The 19,873-nt window shown below is 52.4% G+C and overlaps 1 long non-coding RNA gene across 1 annotated transcript; it reads right to left on the reverse strand.

The window, feature by feature from the left end:
* Nucleotides 1–2,256: 2,256 nt before the first annotated feature.
* Nucleotides 2,257–14,765, reverse strand: LOC105470822 (uncharacterized). Its single transcript, XR_980789.3, has 4 exons — nt 14,681–14,765; nt 12,005–12,138; nt 11,668–11,899; nt 2,257–3,000 (listed from the first exon to the last, which is right to left on the reverse strand). It is a non-coding gene; the product is annotated as an uncharacterized lncRNA (long non-coding RNA).
* Between the last annotated feature and the right edge of the window lie 5,108 nt (nt 14,766–19,873).

Below are 19,873 nucleotides of genomic sequence, written 5' to 3' on the forward strand. Positions count from 1 at the left end.
CTGGAGGGGGGTCCCTCTCCTGTTCTGCTCATGTCTGCCTAACTACCTACTCTAACGATTTAAACTGCAAACGTTTCTTAGGCAGCAATGCCAATATCAGCTCAGATTCTTCTCCAGTAGCTTAGTTGCTTTGAGATGTCTCCGTGCACATAAGGCTCAGGGTTCAGACAGCGATGTGGGCACACAGAGTACTGGGATCCTTTCTCTGGCTCTTTCCCTTCAAAGATTTTTACCCTTTCTCTCCAGTGTCATGGTTTCCTTGTTTCCCAGGCCCCAGAAGTTTTATTGTTCCCCCCAGTGGCCACCCCTCCACTTCCCCGCTGTTCTACATATTGTACCAGCTGCATCTGGCCTCAACTAAAGGCTACAAATATCAAAACTCACTTTTCAGAGCACGAACTCTCCATCATGATCTGCTTGCTTTTGTTCACTGAGTGTTACAACTCAGCCATCACCTGGAGAGAAAGTCGACTATATTCAACTTAATCACTAGAAAAGGAAAGTTGTATATCTTAATAAATCAAAGAATGAAGTAATTTCATGATGAGAAAGGACATCTTGGGCCCGACACAGAGTAAGCCCTAAATGAATGCTCAGGGATGATTAATCTTCTCCCCAGTCTCCCACTTTGCTAGATTACCTTAATGATCGATTGCTCACTTTCTCTTCAAGCAGCCCATTCCGTTTTCGACAAATCTGGGCATTTGAAATATTTTCCTCTCATGTGCTCAAAACATTTTCATTTCAGCTTCCGCTCTGCAGTCCCAGTGCCCGTCCTCCCCAGGGCCACACAGAATGAGCCCGATTCCCCTTCCCTACGAATATCCCTGAACTCTCAAGTAGGGGAAACAGCCTCAGCTTCTCCAGCCTGTCTTTGTAAGAGTGAGATTTCTAGTCCTCTCATCGTTCTAGTCTCTTTCCCTTGAGCAGAATTCTGTACCTGCACAGCTGTCTCCAGATGTGATATCCAGAAAGGTCTCAGCACCCTGGGTGGAGCCTGGGGGGTGCCCCTTCTTTCTGTTAGGCAGCTTAAGCTCCCATTGGCTCTTCTTGCAGCCATGTTGCAAAGGCTTATACTAAGCTGGTGGCCAGTGAGCACCCCTGGGCCCTTTTGATCTTTCCCTACATAAATTTGCACACCAACTTTCTGCAGGTGGCCTCCCATAGCTGCCTTGTAAGGGGAGCAACATCAAACCTCAAAGAATTTACCACCATGAAAGCCTGTCTTGCCCCAAGACCTTCCTCACCCACAAAGCATAAGCCTGGGCAGGGTTTGGAACCACATGCCCTAAAGCTCTTAAATCTGTCTATATCTCTGCTCTATAATTTTCAGAAAAATTAACTGCATTATGGGGTGGCTTATATTCAAGTCAGGGTCCATACAGCCAGTAGAGGGCAAAAATGATGAATGCCGTATGGAATCTTACGGCTTGCAAAACAGTTTCTATATCACCCCTTTGGGTCCACAGAATAACTAGTAAACTGTCTGAGGCAGCTAGGGAGGGTGGATCATTTCCATTTGACAGGCGAGGAAAGGGAGGTTGCAGGGAGGCTCCTGGCTGCTACCACTAAAAACAAAGAAGAGTCAAAAGTGAAGGAACAGTGCACTCTGTTTATTACAAAACCCGCTCTGCTTAACATCTCAGGGGCTCTAGGCTTCCGTCTGAATCGTCTCAACCATCCTCCATGTAGAAAGTTTTTTCTCAGGGCATTTTTGGATCCAGATGATCTGAGCTAATCCCCCTGTCCCCTCACCCCCAGCCCCAAGGGGTGGGCTAGGAGTACAGCTGTGCATTTTAACGAGGGAGAAGGGAGTCTCCAGGCTGCTTTCCAAGAAATTGCTTCTAAAATCATTTGCCTCCAGCCCCAGACAAAAGCTCAGGTATGGAAGCTTGGCTGCTCCTGACCTTTTACATCCCCAGAACCAAGCTGCAGGGAGGAGGGGACGGCTGCACAAAAGGGTCTGGGGAGTGACCCGGCCTGCCTCAGCTACCTGCTGTTCGCCACAATGGGACCCGAGTCCCGGGCTGCCTCTGGAGGCAGGAGAAAAGGGCCGAGATAATGACGGGCTCAGCTACCGCTGCTCTCTTCAGAGAAAGGAGAAGAGGGAGGAGGCAAAACCTCCCGGATAATAAAGAAGTAACAAATGAGGAATAAAAGCTTATGGAAGACATCTTAACCCAGGGATGAAAAAGTGTCAACATCTGTGAGGCTTTCTGCACCAGCAGACCCGGCCCTGATGAAAACCCTCGAAAAGCCATTCATCGGAGCAGAGGCAAAAAGGCTACATTTTTCTATGGGGTGTCGAGGGCTCGAGGAGGCCACCCTTTCCTTTTCGGATGCTGCTGAACCAAGCGCTAATGTTCATCTCCAGCTTTATTAAGAAACCGGGGTGGGAGGAGAATGGAGGGCTGGGATCTTCGTTATCCCAAAGTCTGCGAGGTGGGTGGATTTAGGAGCAAGCTAGATGTGTGCACATTGAGGTAAGGAAGAAAAGCCAGAGGAATCAGAGAGAACGCTGTTGAACAAGGGTCTCTTTTGACCGGGGCCTTTAGGAAGGACGTGGCTGCAGGAAAACTAATCCTCTTAGCACCGACTTATGTGTGTGTACAAAACAGGGAAATCAAATCTGAATGTCCTCATTGCATTTGCTAAAATACCTGATGAAAACACAAAGATTCCTTTCTCTGATCTTCACCTTTCATTCAGAAGCCGGACAGTGGCAGATGCTTGCTTAGAAGGCTGATGTTTTAAAAATTCAAACTGGGAGTTTGGGTTGGGAGAGGAGCTGACCTACCCTCTTTCCAAGGGGTGCGGGTTGCAGAACTTTGAGCCTTTGTATCTCCCCCCCGGGGTTTTCGACACCCTCCTGCCTTGTTGCTTTTGAGGCAGTACATGTGGTTTCACTTCTTGAGTTTGTGCTCCATGTTCACCTTTGGAATGACTCTCCGGAGGCCTCAGTGAAAGAAATCTCAAATCCTGGCCAACAAATGCAGCTTCCTGAAAAGAGTGGGGAAGCTGGTATAAAGAAATGCGCTCCCAAATTAGTGGCTGCTCTGCAGCTGGGGATCACTGTGCCCTGGTCAGGGAGCACCACGATGGTCCTCACCCAAACCCACATACTTACACTCCACATACCCCCACACACCCACACCCAGGCATACACTCCCCCAACTTATCCACACATGCACATAACAGCCCACACCACTCACCCTCATGTACACACACACACACACACACACACACACACGTGTCCTTCCAGTTATAGATACACCTCCCCGGCCAGTGCACTCGACAGCACATGTATCCTCTTGCTCCCAGTCTGAACGGTCGTACTCAGTCTTATGGGCAGGCATCCTCCTTCCCCATCTTTAACACACCGGGCTTTCGATCACATGTGTCAGTTATGACTTGGCTTTAAAATGAAACAGGATGCAAGTGAGGATGAGTCAAATGTTTGGGGGATTGCCAAGGAGATTTTACCTAAGCTAAAACAGGAGGGTGCACTTTTATTTTTCCTTTCATGTGTTACAGGGCTATTTTAAATTCAAAACTATTGTTTGCTATTGGGATAGAAAAGGAACAGAAGTGGAGGAGGCAGCCGTAGAAAGGTGGATTATGGCTCCGGGTCCGGTGTGAGCTGCCCATCTGTGGGCTGGCTCTGTGGTCCTAGGCGGCCAGGGCAGGTGGTGAGATCCCAGGTCCTCAAAGTATTTAAGCAGTGGGCCAAGCATCCTCTATCATCATCAGTTGGAGGGAATTCCTGTGCAAGGTGTGCAGTGGAGCTGAACGAGCTCTGATATCTTTTACAAACTTAATAATAATATGGAGTACTAATTGTGTGCTAGTCTCTATTCTAAGGGTCTTCAATGGATTCTCCAATTTTCCCAGCTCTATGATGTGAAATCTCTCATTATGCACACTTTGTAGGTAAGGAAACAAACCTAGAGTGGCTGGGGACATAGGTAGTAGTGACAGAGCCCGTATTGAAACCCAGATGTACCTAACACCACGCTTAGGTGATTTACCTCGTACTGCAAGGCCTCTTAAGAGAACCTGGTGCTAAGTGATTTTCTGTTCCCTTCTTTCCTTGGTCAGCAGGAGAGGGTTGGGTTTGTGCCCTTCCTGGTTCATCCCCTGATAACCTAGCATTGGTCCTCCCTATTCCTTTGGAAGAATGACGGAGCCCGGGAACATCTCTGGTTGGCTTGTCCCTGGGGAGGGTTCCATGTCCAGCTGCCAGACCCCAGAACCACTGAGGGGGTGGAACCTTGTTCCTTGCTGCAGCAGGAGGCACTCAAGTCAGAGGCCCCAGCCATGTGCTTATAGAACCCATTTGGCAGCCACTCTAAGGCTTGAGGATCATCAGGGAGAATGGCAGCCCTCCAGATTTGTGCATCCGTCTGAGAAGCACACCCCCTCAATCTCCATCCCTCATCTCCAGGCCTCCTCTACTGAGAGGAGAACACAGCCCACCTAGACGAAGTGCAGCAGATACCTCTGGTCCTTTTCTCTTCACCATGCCTAATGTTCCAGGGATCGGGGCATCACAACCACAGACCTAGAACCTTGAGAGTCACTGGATCGAACTCCTTGTGGTGGCTCTGAAGATGTGTGTACAAATTCATTGACACTACACCCTTCAAGAGTCGGAGCTTATTATCCTCTTCTTCAGTGTGGACTGGACTTGGTGACTAGTCCACTAGAACTAGAATATGGCAGAAATGATGGATGTCACTTGGAAATAGTCACTCAGATAATTCTGAAATTAGATGATGGAAAGGCAGGAGCTTCTGTCTTGGGTTCTCCATCTGTCTCTGTCTCTGTCTCTGTCATCACTTGCTCTGAGGAAAGCCAGTGTCCATGTCATGAGGCAGCCTAGGGGGAGGCCTCTGTCGTGAGAAACAAGGATGAGCTTGGAAATGGATCTTCTGAGCCTGCCAACAGCCATGCGTGTGATCCTGGAAGCTGATCTTCCCCCACTGTAACCTCGGGCTGACTGGCCCCCAGAGGACATCTTGACTGCAACCTCGTAAGAGATCTTGTGCCAGAACTACCCAACTCAACCACTCCCAGATTCCTAACCCCGAGATGACAGATGTTTGTCGCTTTAAGCTGCTGCATTTGGGGGCCATCGTGATACAGCAACAGATCACTCATGCCCTCCTGTGCTATACAGTGGGGAGAAGCGAGGGCCTGCTGGGGAAAGTCACTTTCCCAGTTTCACAAAGGACAAGTGAGTGCTTGAAATTAACTCAAATATTTTGACTTCTTGTCTAGTGCTCTTTCCACTACATCAGACTTCCTCTCACTGCCATTTCCCACAAATAAACCAGAAGAATTGAGTTTGGCAAACCTCTGCCTGCTTTTGAGCTCTGATTTTTCTGGTATGAGCGGGATGGACATAGCAGGGGACGCAGCAATGACAGAGAATTGGTGGGGACAGAGGGCCATTTAAGGGATTGTTTGACAGTATAACAACCTCCACATCTGCCCTTCTCCCCAGGGCTCGCATTTTGGCTGATATGGGAAGTTCAACCCACACATATGAATTCTGAATTTAATACAGAACTTACCACCCAGAAATGACTGGGTGAAGTAAGTGTAATTTGCCTGTGTTTATTTTTTTTTATTATGAACTTAAGCAAAGTTTATGGAAAAAAGGAACCCGCCGATCACGAAATGTAGCTATTTACATCTCTCCAAGCTCTGTTTGTGAGCGTTCTTTGCACAGCTGTAATGACCTATGCAGACGCCATAGTGTTTGCCTTCCTCCCTTAGCAAGTGTTCTGTTGTGCCCCGGGTGGGCCCTGTGCGTTTGTGAGCTCAGAGCCCACTGCGTCTGGCTCTCCGAGACCACCCTCCCGTTCACCCCATGCCCTGCTGCTGTCCGCTCCTCCTTCTCTGACCCCTTGGCTCTGCCCCAGCTCCTCTCCCACCCAAGCCTTCTTGCCTGGCTCACTCGTTGGAGCACAGCTGCGTGCTCAGGCGTAGCATCTTGACACTCCCTCAGCTCCATTTTGGGCTTGTCCCCGGCTCCTCATGCTGCAGAGGCAGTAGGTACACTCCTGTGCCCCTCTGAGCCATGGAGGCTGCACAGCCTCGCTGTTGATGCCGGGCCTGAGATGTCACTGCTTGTGACAATTTCACTTCCCTGGTGACTCAGGCCACCTTGGGTTCTTAGCACGTCTTCCTCTGGCCTCTCCCACCCGGCCTGAATCACTGAAGCAGCTGGCTTGCTAGAATGCGGGTGCCGGGCCCTCACCCAGTCCTTCTGAATCTAGAGAAGGGGCTGGGAATCTGCGTTTTTACAACCTCCCCAGGTAATGCTGGTACCCACTACAATGGGAGAACGACGGCTCTGCTCTTGCCACTTGTTTACAACTTGGAGCTTTTAAAAATGCCTTGATTGGCCTCGTGTTTTAGAAAATCTTGGAGAGACCGTCAAGAGCAACCCTCGATTCTCTGAACCTAAGCCCTCAGCCGGAGTGACCCTGCTTTCACCTCCATGTTCTCCCGCCTCCTTCTCTTCCCGTGACTTCTTGTCACCTACGGCAGCAGCAGGTCAGAAAAAGCCAGGACATCATTCTCACTGGTCCGCTCAGCTTCCCTGGAAGCCCAGGGAGTGGTTTCTGAAGGAGGCACTGGCAATTATTGGCCAAAATGAGGGCTAGGAATTTCCGATTGGCCTCTGAGGTTGGTTTTGTGTGTGCTGTGCATGGAGGATGGATCACATGGGTGGAGGGGTGGTCTATGCCATGGTGGTCTATGGAGGAGGCGCCTGATGGGTGTGCTTTGCAGAGTCCTCTCTTGTATCCTCCCACTCTATCATGGGGGCCAATTCCCCAGGGCTGCTGATTCAGTGTTTCCTCCCAAATAGAGGAAAACCTTCCTGACTCGCCCAGGGTTTCCAAACTATCCCTCACTCCTTGGTCGTGAGGGGCAGGACCCTACCCTGGACCTCACAGCTGTCCATAGGATGGCTCCATAGGATGAGGGGTTCCGGATAGATGGCCTGGGAAGTCCTTTCCAGTCCGAGGCTTTGTGTTATTGACTGCAGATAGAGGTCTCTCAGTGCCACCAAGGCCCCACCCTGGCCATGACCTCCTCCCCTCCCGGGGTGGCCGGACCTACAGCATTGTGGCGTGATCCAATCCCCTTGTGAGTGGAGACCAAAACAGGGCTCCAGTCCCAGAGTCCTGGGAAACCCACCAAGCTGAAGCATCAGTCAATCCAACACAGAGAGGCAGGTTGGAGGGGCTTAGAGTGCTGGGGGCTGCAGGCATGTCTGCTGACCTCTGTGCATGCTCACACTCACGCTCCCAGTGCCCTCCTAGCGAGTTGGTGGCAGCCAAGTAGCAGCTAGCTCCTAGCTTGGTAGCTTTGCTTTGAGGCCTGGGATGCCTAAATTCTCCCCAAGGCATTTCCCCTAACTGCCTGCCCCCTGAGAAAGAGCTCCAACCCTTAGAGAATCCAGGGCTGGATGCACAGTGAAAGATGTAATAGGAGTCTAAGCAAAGCCACAGAGAGGTATAGGCTGCAACCCCCAACTCTGACAGCTGTTCTTCCCTGCATGATGGACAGACACAGCCTCAGCCTGGAAACGTCCTCCTGGGTATCATCTGGTGACTTCTACCACTCAAACTTTGGGTCTTAAGGGATGTTAGTCAAGAGAGCAATTATTGTTCACAGCCCAGGATGACCTATCGTTGGTGTACCTTTTCATGGACCCATCTCCTCTCCTGCCAGTCACTGAGATTCCTTGGCTACCCTGGCAAGCCCTAACCTGTCAGTCCTCCACACAGGCACCCCCGGAAGGAGGCTGCTTTGGGCAGAGGAACTCATCTCCTTCACCTCTACCCTCAGGCCCCATGAGTGAGACAGGCTGAAACCTCCTCCAATTCTGGGGCCTTTGGTTCAGGGGCAGGAGCTATTCCACTAGTTTGATACCGACTTCCATAGCTGGGGACTGAGACCATAAATCCTGACCCAGACACATGACAGCAATGGCCAGTGAAACAGGGTGGATGCAAAAAGTTGCCGTGAATGGGAGAGAGGAGCCAGGGTATGGGGTGGACCGCAAAGGCTGACCTCTTCCCCTCAAAAGAAAGATGATCCAAAGGTGTCACCCTCACAAACATGGTTAGGGCTGCAATAGAAAAGAAACTTCTAGTCCTTCTGGTCCCTGACCCTGGGCAGGTCAAGCAATATCTCTGGGCCTCAGTTTCCCTGTTGGTAAAATGTCCAGATACACTGATTGATTGACAATAAGGGTTGTCCCACCATTTGTGTTCTATGTTTTATATCTCTTCGGTAAGTTTCTAGTTTCCCAAAGGGTACGTCTTGGGGAAGAGTAGACAGAGAGAAAGTAGGAAGAGTAGACTTCTCTTTCTGAGAAGACAGAAAGCGCAGTCCTTGAAGGCAGGTGTGAGGGGAGCGTGCACAGGAGGGTATTTCCCAGGATTGGAGAGTTATTTTCTCCATTCTGAAGATGGGGAAATAGCTTCAGAGAAGCTGAGCGAGCCCAGGGCTGCAGTGTGGCTGAGCTGGGTTTCGGACTGCACTTTCTATTGCTCTTTCTGTAGGATTGTCCCTGCCTTTCTCCTTCCAACTCCATTTGTTAGAGTCCCTCCACCCTCTCAGTCCCTCACTGACCTCTCCATGTGGCCTTCCCTGGCCCCCCAAGCAGAATCGCTCCCCACCATGCCCAATGGCACTTTGTCTCCCCTGCTCTTGCCCCCTGACTTCTCCTTGGACCAGAGACAGTCCACCTGTTCCAGGGGCCTGGGAGCTCCTCGAAGGCTGGGACTTCCCCTTCTGAAGTCGTTCTCTCCTGGCCCTGCCACAGGGAATGGCACAGAGTAGGTGCTCTGGGAACGAGTGTGAAACTGAGGTTTCCCAGAGGGTCCTTCTGCTTCAACATGTGGGTTCCTCACATCTGTCACCTCCCTTTTGGCCTTAGAGGTATGACTGTCTGTGTAACCCCCAGTAACCCCTAGAAGAGTCCTGTATGTTGAGGCCCACACCCCAGTGTAGGTAGGCGGCTGGGAGGGAACTCCTTCTGTTAATTATGACTTAAAGGGCACTCTCTCTGAGGGCCTTCTAGACTAGGCAGGAGAGTGGGGATCCTAGATCCCCTGCCCCTTCCTAGAAAGAGGAGGTTGGTGAGTCCCCACCTCTAGCCCTCTGAGCTGTCATGACTGTGACCTCCCCATCTTTCCATGACCTGTTTTCACTGACAGCAACAGGAGGTCAGAAGAAGCCCATACGTCATTCTCATGGTCCATCCACCTTTTGTTAGGAGCCCAGTGAGGATAAGAACCAAGTACGGCTTATGTTTGCTCAGACTCCTAGCTCTGTGTGCGGGGCATGGAAGGGAATCAAAGAAGGATTTTTGGAGCTGAATAGAATGTATTCTAAGTATTTAGCCCAGGATTGTTAGACCTAAAGGATGGCCAAACATCAGAAGGACCTTCAAGCTCAAGCAGTGAGCCCAGCCCCGTGTTGGGCATGAGACTCTATCTGAGACTCAATGACAAGATTTGTCCGAGGTCACGTGGAACTGCCTGCCGACATTCACTCTGTGGTCTGTGCCTTCTCCCTCCACAGGGGAGACTGTGCACAGTGGGCCAGGTGGTTTCAGGGAGTGGCAGCCCAGGGGCAGTGGAAATAGCATAGGCTTTGAAGTCAAAAAGACCTGAGTTTGAATACGGCTCCACATCTTCCCGTGTGTTGCCTTGGCAATGACTTCGTCTTTCTGGGTTTCACTTATTTTATAAAAGGGGAATAATGTCCACCTTGAAGTTTGCTGTTATGTTTAAAAGGAGGTAATGTTTGGCCAGGGGTGGTGGCTCACACCTATAATCCCAGCACTTTGGGAGGTCCAGGCGGGTAGATCAGGTCAGGTCAGGAGTGACCTGAACTGAACTCCTGGTCCAGGTCAGGAGTTTGAGACCATCCTGACCAACATGGCAAAGCCCCATCTCTACTAAAAATACAAAAATTAGCTGGGCGTGGTGGCACATGCCTGTATTTCCAGCTACTCCAGAGGCTGAGGCAGAAGAATCGCTTGAACCTGGGAGACAGAGGTGGCAGTGAGCCGAGACTGCACCACTGCACTCCAGCCTGGGCGGTCATGTTTGCAGACTGCCTGAATGCACAGTAGCTACTCAAGAAGTAGTGTAGCCCCAGGCACTCCCCTTCCCTGTTGGCGGGGACAAGGGGATACATTTTTGTCCCTGTGGGGCCTAAGGAGTTCATTCCCCTAGTGTTCCTCAGCTCTAGTTACATCCACGTGCCACCAGCTTCCCCTTCTCTGAGGTTGCCCAGGGGATAAAGGGGGTTTGGCTGTGGGAGGATGGCCTTCCTTCCCTGTTGTGCTGCTGGGGCCAAGAGGGGCCACACACAAACTTGCTCAAGGTCTTCTTTGGCGGAATCCAGGTCCCTGGGCCCTCACCCTGCCAGCGGTGTGACCTGGGACGCTTCTTCTCCTCTCTGAGCCTCAGAGTCCCCCTGGGATTTCACAGGATAACAGCCTGCCTTGTCTGCAGCTTGGAGCTGTTGCAAAGATCCAGGTAAGCGTTTTACACACAGCGGAGCCCTGTGCAAACGCCGGGAGTCATCACAATTTTCTTGTAAGCACCATTATTTTCTTAAGGAAACTTCAAGAAGTAAAAGAGCCATATACTATATCTTGCAAAACAAATTTTTTAGCAGCAGAAAAAAAATGGAGGAGAGGTTAAAAAGAAAAAAAAAAAGGATTTGAGCCAACAGCTTTGACTCCCTTGTCAGCCAACTAGAGGAAAGAAGTGAGTAACAGAGGTTTATTTCCAAGGGAGCCTGTCTGAGCCAAGAAGAGCTGTTGCCAATCCAGCCAGGGCCTGAGGCCAAGGCCTCATGGGGGGCCAACTGCCTGTTCGCCCTTCCAGACCTCATTTCTCCTACTGCACGTTAGACCAGGGTGCTGGAGTCAGGGTGCCAGAGGGCCTCAGGGCCTGGCTTCTCCAGGCTGGATCTGCTTCTCTTCCTCCTCCACAGAAGAGCCTCGAGGGAGGGTAGGAAGGAGAAAATCCAAACCCCTTGCTGGGTGTATGTTTCTGAGGCTTAACCAGAGTCTGTCCCGTGACTGCCCAGCTCTAAATCGGGGCTGGAGGGATGGTGGCGGGGACTGGGAGGAGATTGCGGAGTGTCTGGGGAAGGGCTCGGAGCCTTTGGGGAGGACCTGGGAGGTTAGGATGGGGGCAGGAGAGGCCCTTTCTCTTGCTTTCTCTGCCTGCCGCAGAGCTGGCCCACCGACCAGGAGACTTCTGTCCCCCTTCCTGTTTCTTGCCTTTCTCAGCTGCCTCCCAGCTCAGGCTCCACAGCTGCCCCTGAAACACAGGTACAGCCCTTGGCACAGCCTTCCTTCCCCGCTTCCCCTCCTTGCCCTCCCCAGTGGGCCATCCAGGCCTGGGCTGCCTGTGGGTGATGCAGGGAGCGCTGCTCTGCCTGGCTTGGGCTTCCGTGCCTTCCTCATGTTGCAGGGTGGGTGGGGACTGTGGCAGTGGGCATGCCGCCGAGTTGGGAAGTCCTGAAAGCTGCCCAAAGCCCAGTTAGAAAGGAACGAGGGGGCGGACTTGGCCAGAACCCTTGCTGGGCAGCCGCCATCAGCAGCCACTGAAACCTTACCTGGCCCAGCCTGCGGCTCTGACTGATGAATGGGAGGCCAGCCAGGAAGGCGCTTCCTCCTGCCAGATGCTCCGTGAGCACTGGCCAGTGGCTGTGACTGACGTGTCATTCCTTTTCACCAAGTGTTAAAAGACGAAGGAAGCTGGTGGAAAGAGCTGGCTCCAGGACAGGAGGGCAGATGGCAGGCTGGGCACGTGCTTCTTCCTTGGCCTGGTGTGGTCACACCGCTCACCTACGCTTGGAGAGAAAAGGTCAGAGTCAGCCCTAGAGTCAGTCCCTCCAGTCCTCTTATTTTACAGACTGGGAAACTGAGGCCTGGCAAGGGGAAGGGACTCACCCAGTGACTTCACAGCTCTCAGCCCTGCGCAATTTCTCTCGTCCTCTGCTGCCTCTCACTGAACCAAGCAAGCCCAGACTGCCCAAAGGATCAATGGATCAAAGGTCTGAAAAATTAGCTGATTGGAGCCAGGCCTGCATTTCTCAAAGAAAAAAAATATTTCATCATCAGCTACACTTCCCAGTTCCCAAGGGTCTCCTCCTTTCCCTCCCTTCCCTCCCTCCCTCCCCTTTCTTTTTTCTTTTCTTTTCTTTTTGAGACAGTCTCACTCAGTCACCCAGGCTGGAGAGCAATGGCGGGATCTTGGCTCACTGCAACCTCTGACTCCCAGGTTCAAGGGATTCTCCTGCCTCAGTCTCCACAGTAGCTAGGATCACAGGCACCTGCCACCACACCCAGCTAATTTTTTTTTTTGTATTTTTAGTAGACACGGGGTTTCACTATGTTGGCCAGGCTGGTCTCTAACTCCTGACCTCAAGTGATCTGCCCACCTCAGCCTCCCAAAGTGCTGGGATTACAGGCGTGAGCCACTGCACCCAGCCAGACCATTCCTTTCTAAGGCATGAGTCAGAATGCACATTTCTTGGAAAGGATTTTCTTATTCCAGTTAATTTCCAGATGCTGAAATTTCAGGTAAAATAATAAGGGGCAAGTTTTCGAGTGAGTGTTTGAATGAGTGTGTGTGTGTGATCACACGTGTGTGTGTGTGAGATCACACATGTGTGTGCTCAGACTCACTCGGGGTGGGAATCTTTTGGGTCAGAAAGGGACCTCATGGGCCTCTACTTTCAGGATGAGCTGGCTGTTCTGGCTTCTCAGCCTCCTCCTCTCCCTGTAGCTGAATGAACGTATTCTCCAGAACCTCTGTTTTCCTGGCAGCATCTCCAGTGGGCAGCAGAAAGAGGGGTGGAGTCGGGAAGAGCGGGGGAGGGGTCTGAGAGGTCATTTGAAATGGAGGCTTCCTGTGGTGGAAGGGGAAGCGGGAAGACCATGGTGTTACTATTATTGCAGTTGCCAGCACCACCCCCCCACCCCCACCCCACCCCTGCCACTCTGCTGTGGCCCTTGTCATTTATCACTTACTCTGCAACAACCTCCAGACTGGGGTCCACACCCACAGCCCTTCAGCCCCAGGTTCCCTGGACTCCCCTTGCTAGCATGATCTTGGGCCTAACAGATATTTCAGCCTTGTCTTTCTCCGCCCCCTTGGCTTTTTGTTGTAATAGAACACTAACCGTTCTGCAAACCTTCTCCTGGCCTCCTGGCCTCCGTGTTTCCCCTGCCAGCCTCTGCAGCCTTGGCTCGGCTCATGCTGTCCACTTCCTCCCTTCTTTTCCGGTCACAAGAACCTCCTTTCAGGCCTTGGGTCAAGTGAGCTCATGCCCACCTCTGCCCCGCACAGTGGAGGATGTAATAGGAGCCTGGTGTTTGTCTGCCTGATGCCCCTTCCCACTAACGACCCCCTCACCTCGTCCTGCCCAGCTCCCACCTGTCCTGTGCGGCTGCACTTCCCATCTGCCCCCTTAGCTCCCTGCCACTGTCTCCTTTCGTCTGCGTGCCTCCCTTCACAGAATGAAAAACTGAGGTTTGAAATTGTCAGTAGTAATTTCTCCTTCTTTACACGACAATGAACTCCTTGAGGGCAAGGCTAGTCCTCATTTACTGTAGGCCTACCAGTATTTAGCCTTTAGCAAGCACTTAATAAAACATCTCTTGAGTAAAAATGATCTCTGGCCTGAGAGTCCCTAAGAGGCAGGACCCACCTTTGCATCGCCAGGCTGTCCTCCACCGTACCCATCTCATAGGCTGTCCATAAATGCTTAGTAAACCCAGTTTCAGTGATGCCACGAATGGGGGAGTCGTCGACAGTGTTTTCTACCGCTAAACGCCTCCCTGCTTGCAAAACACTTCCAGGCTGTCATCGGTGGCACCATTCTTGGTTTTCAAAGGTGAAAAGCAATTTGCCACAAGCGGAGAATGACAAATACGCAGGATGGAAGAAGAAGAAGGGAGGGAAGCAATTATGGGAGGCGGGAGGGAGGGGAGAGCAGGCTGTGAACCCTCTCTCTTGAGGGAGAAGGAAAACAAAGAAGGGTTCTTCTCAGAAAATCCCATTTGCTCTTTAAGGAACCAGGAAACCACTTTTGTCCTCTTTTCCCTGTGAAGTCTCAGGTTCTGTGAGCACAAAGCCTGGAGGTGCCAGCAGGGACCTCGTGAGTCACCAGAGGGAGAAGCTTGCATGATTCAAAGTGTAAGTTTAACAATATCTCCACCAGTATTCACAATCCTCAGGCACTCTGCAGTTAAACACGAAATTCTCTCTTTTGGTCATTCAACTCTATTTGTTGAGCCCCTACTGGTGCCTGCTCTCCTGGTACTTAAATTTTCAGGTAAGGAGACAGATGAGACACACGCGGAAACAAACAAGGAGACATCAGAGAGTGCTTTACAGAAAATTAGCATGAGGCAGTGATGCAGAGAGAGCACCGTCAGGAAAGGCCTCCTGGAGGAGGCAACATCTGAGCAGAGGTGGGGAAGCCCTGAGGAGCCGGCTGCAGAGATGGGAAGAGCATCCCAGGCAGAGGTCACAGCACTGGCTCCAAGGTCTGAAGAGGGAGGAGAGAGAGAACCACGGCAGGTGGGTCCCAGAGACAGCAGGTATCAGATTGGGCTTACCTCCTCCAACCTGTCATTCAGGTGGCATGGAGCTTGGGGAAAAGAGAATGGGGACTCTGGAGATGTGGCTCTCGATCTAGTTCTGCCACTGATTTGCTCCAGAACAGGCCTTGGGCACAATGCTCTCCTGCTCTTGTTTTCCGGGTCCTCTGAGATACTGTCCTTCACTTCTTCCCGGTGACCTCTGAGCACGTGCGCCCCTCCCACGTACATCCACTGTGGTTCAGATGAAAACAGGATGAAATGTAACTTGGTCTGACGACATTAATTCGCCTGAAGGAGCCCAGCATCCTGTCATTTAAAGCTGCATTTTCCTGGGGGCCTGGGCTGGGCCCCCTTTTAAAATGAAGGCTGCCCCTCCACCCTCCTGGTGCCTGGCTGCTGGTTTCCTCACACCTGCAGCCGGTCCACAGCTGCCGCCTGCGGGCCTAGCTCCAGGCTGAGGGGGCGGCTGGATAGGCAGGAAGCTCCACGCAGCCTTGCAGTTCCAGCCTCAAGAGTCCACGGCAACCTCCTTAGGCACGGGCCACGGCCTGGCGCCTTCCTCCCCTCCTGCCTCGGGTGGCTAGGGTTTGGATTTTGGCCGGTGAACGCCACGCACCAAACTCGTGTGTGGCAGCTGGGAGACCACCCGCCCTGAGCAGTCGGCCCACCGCATTTCAGGGTGGGTTGTTTTCATGCGCGGACTTGTTTTTCCTGGCACCGCAAAGGCCACATGCGAACTTCGTGGCAGTCAGTGTGAGGCGCCTCCGTGGGCTCTTACACAGGGAGGGTAGAGATGCTTTTTTTTTTTTTTTTTTTTTTTTTTGCATATGCAGAAAGTTATGTGGGAACAGAACCATTTATAACCCATTAAACTGCCTGTCCTGATGGACGCCCAGGCCGCTCCTACATGTGGATAATGTGTACAATATGTGTAGTGCTTGGGGCGGCACCAGCAGCGTGCTCTGGCCAAGCACTTATGTTCTAAATAACCCTCTCAGGCAGCACTTGCTAATTAATACCAGGGATAACCTCACAGCCCGCGGTGAACAGAGAAGCCTGGAATCTTCAGGAAGTGGGAGGGTCCTCTGATATCCTTAACTCATGATCTCCTTTCCAGAATCACCTCCCCACCACCGTGTGTGTACAGACTAGCACGGACACTTCTAGTGACCGGAGGTGTGCTGGCCAAGGACTCAGTCCGTCCTCTGTTGGAAAGTTCCCATAGCAGTCAAACTCTGCCCTCCACAGATGTTTGCTCTAGAGCCCTCATCAGACCCTTTGGGGTCAGATCGAGTCCAATCCCTTCTTATAGGACTGCCCTTGGCTGTTGGAAGACAGTTCTCACCATCGGGGTTGAACCACCTGACATGGTTTTCCTGCACCTGGTTTTGACCCCCTTCCCCATTCTGTCCAAGCTCCATTTACTTTCCTAGAAACATGGTTCCCTCGGTTTGCTCTGAGTAGCCCAGAGGGAGAGCGGGACAGGAGAGTGCCTTGCGTTCTCTGAGAGGTGGGCAGGTCTCTCCATTAAGTAAGAGAATGAGAGGTCAGCTCCAGGCCCCCTGCAGTTCCCTCCTGGGGCTCTGCTCGGGGTTACCCACTTGTCCTGCCCTCAGGTGGGCAGACACCAACTCTGTCAATCACAGCTGGCCTGGCCGGGCTGCTCGCTGTGCCTCCAGGGATGCCTGAGGACAGCTCCAATCTGCGGGCTGGTGACTTACACCCTCCCTGGTCTTCACTTCTCCTCATATGTGAAATTGAATTATGAAACCGGGTCAATAAGATTTTATAAAACTCTTGCTTTAATAGTAGGGAGAGGATGGGCATGGTGACTCATGCCTGTAATCCCAGCACTTTAGGAGCCCGAGGTGGGCAGATACCTGAGGTCAGGAGTTTGAGACCAGCCTGGCCAACGTGGTGAAACTGTGTCTTTACAAAAATACAAAAAATTAGCCCGGCATGATGGTGGGTGCCTGTAATCCCAGCTACTCGGGAGGCTGAGGCAGGAGAATCATTTGAACTCAGGAGGGGGAGGTTGCAGTGATCCAAGATCACACCATTGCACTCCAGCCTGGGAGACAAAGTGAGACTCTTCTCAAAAAAAAAAAAAAAAAAAAAAAAAAAAAAAAAAGTAGGGAGAAGTTTTCGTGGGAGTATCATGCCTTGGGTACTCTCACAGTTGCCTGACGCCATAAGACTGAGCAACTAGGCAGGTGCACAGCGGAAGTTACTGCCCCACGGCACAGCTGAGGAAACGGGCTCAAGGGATGAAATGACGCACCATTGTCCCACAGATGGATGGCAGCACTGCCCAGGAACTGGACCCCAGTGCTGTTTTGAGGCCAAATCAGTGCTTTTCCCATGCCCTTGAGCAGCTCAGCCTCACTGGGGGGGAAAGGATGAGACATGCTCAGGGTGTACCCACCAAAAGCTGCCTCGGTATGTCCTGGGGCACAGGCTGGCTTGGCTCAGAGCTCAGGCTGCGTGCCCGCTCCCCTCGATGCTGTACTGTTTAGTTTATGAAGCCGCGGGCAAGGCAGAGAGTGTAGTGTGAGGGCCCTCCTGCTGCAGCTCTCTGGCTTGGATACCAGAGATGGGGTGTGCCCACCCACCCTGGGCCTGGAGGGGGCCGAGCCAGAGCGGCGGGTGCCTGCTCGGCCACAATCCTCAGTGCCCGGAAGCCCGAGGGCATGAGGACTGGCTGCCTTCCCAGAAAGCACAGATCACTGTCTGCCTGTTCTGTCCTTGAGCTCAGGCCCAGCTCTGTCCCATGACAGGATCTGGGCAGCGGGTGGCGGGTGGCAGGCCCTCCCCTCTATCCCAGGGAAGACAGCAGGCTCCGAGGCCTGGGAGAGCCTCCAAGCCAGGGTCTCCAAGCCAGGCCTCTGGGGCCTGTCCCCAGGACCTGGGGCTCCCCGGGGGCCGCATGTGGCTGCATTCAGTGCGGGAGGCCGGTCTCCGGAGAGCCCAAAGGAAGGACTTTGTTTTCAGGAAGAAGACAGGGCAAGCGCCACCTCCCCCTCCTTAATGAGTGACTGGCTCCAAAACGGCTTCTTTCCAATTGGTCTTTGCCAGGGCAGGGGTGACAGAGTCTGCTCTCAAGGCGGGCAGCCTGAAGACCTCTGTGGGTTCTGTTGACAGGGCTGGAGCCGTGCCTCACCACCGCCACCCAAGCATCTGAGCTGCCCCGGGCCTCTGCACAACTTGTCTTTGATGGAGGTAGCTCCAGGATGAGATTTGCTGAACCCCGGATCCGACCACGAAGCACAGAATGCCTTTTCCTCCCGTAGAGCAGCGGGGTCAGGAAGGGAAGGCTGATCCTGAGATGGGTGGAGCTTGAAGAAGCAGGATGATCCGGCAGGAAAGGACATTTTTAATCAGGCACCCTGGGGCACTTGGCTCTAGTGACCCAGGGCAAAGAAATGAAGCAGTCCTCTTGTCAAGGTGGGGCCAGGCTTGTGTGAGGGGTGGTGACGGAAAGGGGTGGGCAATGGGTGAGTAGGTGGCCATTTCTTCCTCTATGCAAATTTTCGAAGTGGTGCCCTGGGCCCAGCACGGTGGCTCACGCCTGTTATCCCAGCACTTTGGGAGGCTGAAGTGGGTGGATCATCTGAGGTCAGGAGTTCGAGACCCCTCTGGCCAACATGGTGAAACCGCGTCTCTACTGAAAATACCGAAAATTAGCCAGGTGTGGTGGTGGGCGCCTGTAATCCCAGCTACTCGGGAGTCTGAAGCAGGAGAATCACTTGAATCCCAGAGGCGGAGCTTGCAGTGAGCCGAGATCACTCCATTGCGCTCCAGCCTGACCTACAAGAGTGAAGCTCCATCTCAACAAAACAAAACAAAACAAAACAAAAATAAAAACAAAAACAAAGTGGTTCTCCGGAAGAAACCCACGAGAAGTCAAATGAAAGGCCCTGCTTCCAGTCCCAGCCCTGCCATAGCCTCACAGCCAGAGATGGACTCAATGCTCTTATCTGTGAAATGGGCGTTAGAACTGTGCCTCCTGAAAAATCACCAAGTGACTGGGGGAACTGGATGTGGGAGGGCTTTTTCGGCTGTTGGGGGCTTTAGGATGAGATGGAGGTGTGATCCTCTAGCAGGCCTGGTGGAGGCGCTCTGTCCTGGTGCCAGGAAGAGCTTCCTGCCCCACTAGGAGGAGCAGTCGGCACTGCCAGGGGCTGATTCTCAGCGTGGCTGGACAGGAGGGCAAAGTTGGCCCGTGCTTCCCCTCTTCCCGCCCTCCCCCATCCCAGCAAGACCTTCCCCCTCTCCCGGCGCTGGCAGAATTTCAGAGGGCCTGGCTGCCAGGAAGGGTGGGGCTGCCAGACACGGCCGAGCCGCAGGGTGACCCGGCCAGTCCCGGAAACTCTCCAAACCTTGGACCTCAGCCGCACATCCGGCAATGCTGAGGGGTGGTGGCAGGGCCCGCTGGGGGACTGAGGGCGTGTGGGATGCCGCTAAGGTCAGGTCACTGGAGATTTCCAATATGAAAAAGGAAGAACTGCGTTTTATCCTGTGTGAGGGTCAGAAGGCTTCTCCGGGTTGACAGAAGTAGTGAGGTGGCCTTCCCAAATGCTTTCCTACTCCAAGATGCTATCATAGGACCGAAGGTGTATCCTAGACTCATTAATTCAACAAGAAACAGCCCAAACTTGTTGAAGAGTGTTCACTACGTGCTAAGCTTGTTACTTACACAAATCTTTCAAGACTCAATGCGATGAAAACATTATGCCCATTTCATAGATGAGAAAACAGAAAACCTTTCAAGAACTCAACGAGATGAGATTATGATGACGCCCATTTCATAGATGAGAAAACTGAGGCTCGGGGGACAAGAATCACTTGCCCGAGGTCATGTAAACACTAATTGTAGGAGTAAACACCAGGCAGGTTTGGGTGATTCCAGACTTTATGTCCGTCACTTTCCTGGAAGGCAGGACCCATAGTTTACTCAACCCTGCAGAATGCGTAGGAGCCAGTGAAGATGTATTGAAGGGGGCCTGCTGCATTTTTAGGGGCCTGACTCTCTCCCATTATAGCCTGATGAGATGACATGAAATACGTGCCAGAACTTAGCTCAGGGGCTGGCACGTAGCAGAAGCCAAGGTGCAGCTTCCCTCCCTCCTACCTGGTGCGTCTGTGCTCCTGAATAACACTCTCAGCCTCTCCTTGGGTCCCTGTTGGGGTAAAGCTATTAAAAATCCT

Source organism: Macaca nemestrina, chromosome 2 (genome assembly GCF_043159975.1).
Source record: "Macaca nemestrina isolate mMacNem1 chromosome 2, mMacNem.hap1, whole genome shotgun sequence".
Taxonomy (NCBI): Eukaryota; Metazoa; Chordata; class Mammalia; order Primates; family Cercopithecidae; genus Macaca; species Macaca nemestrina.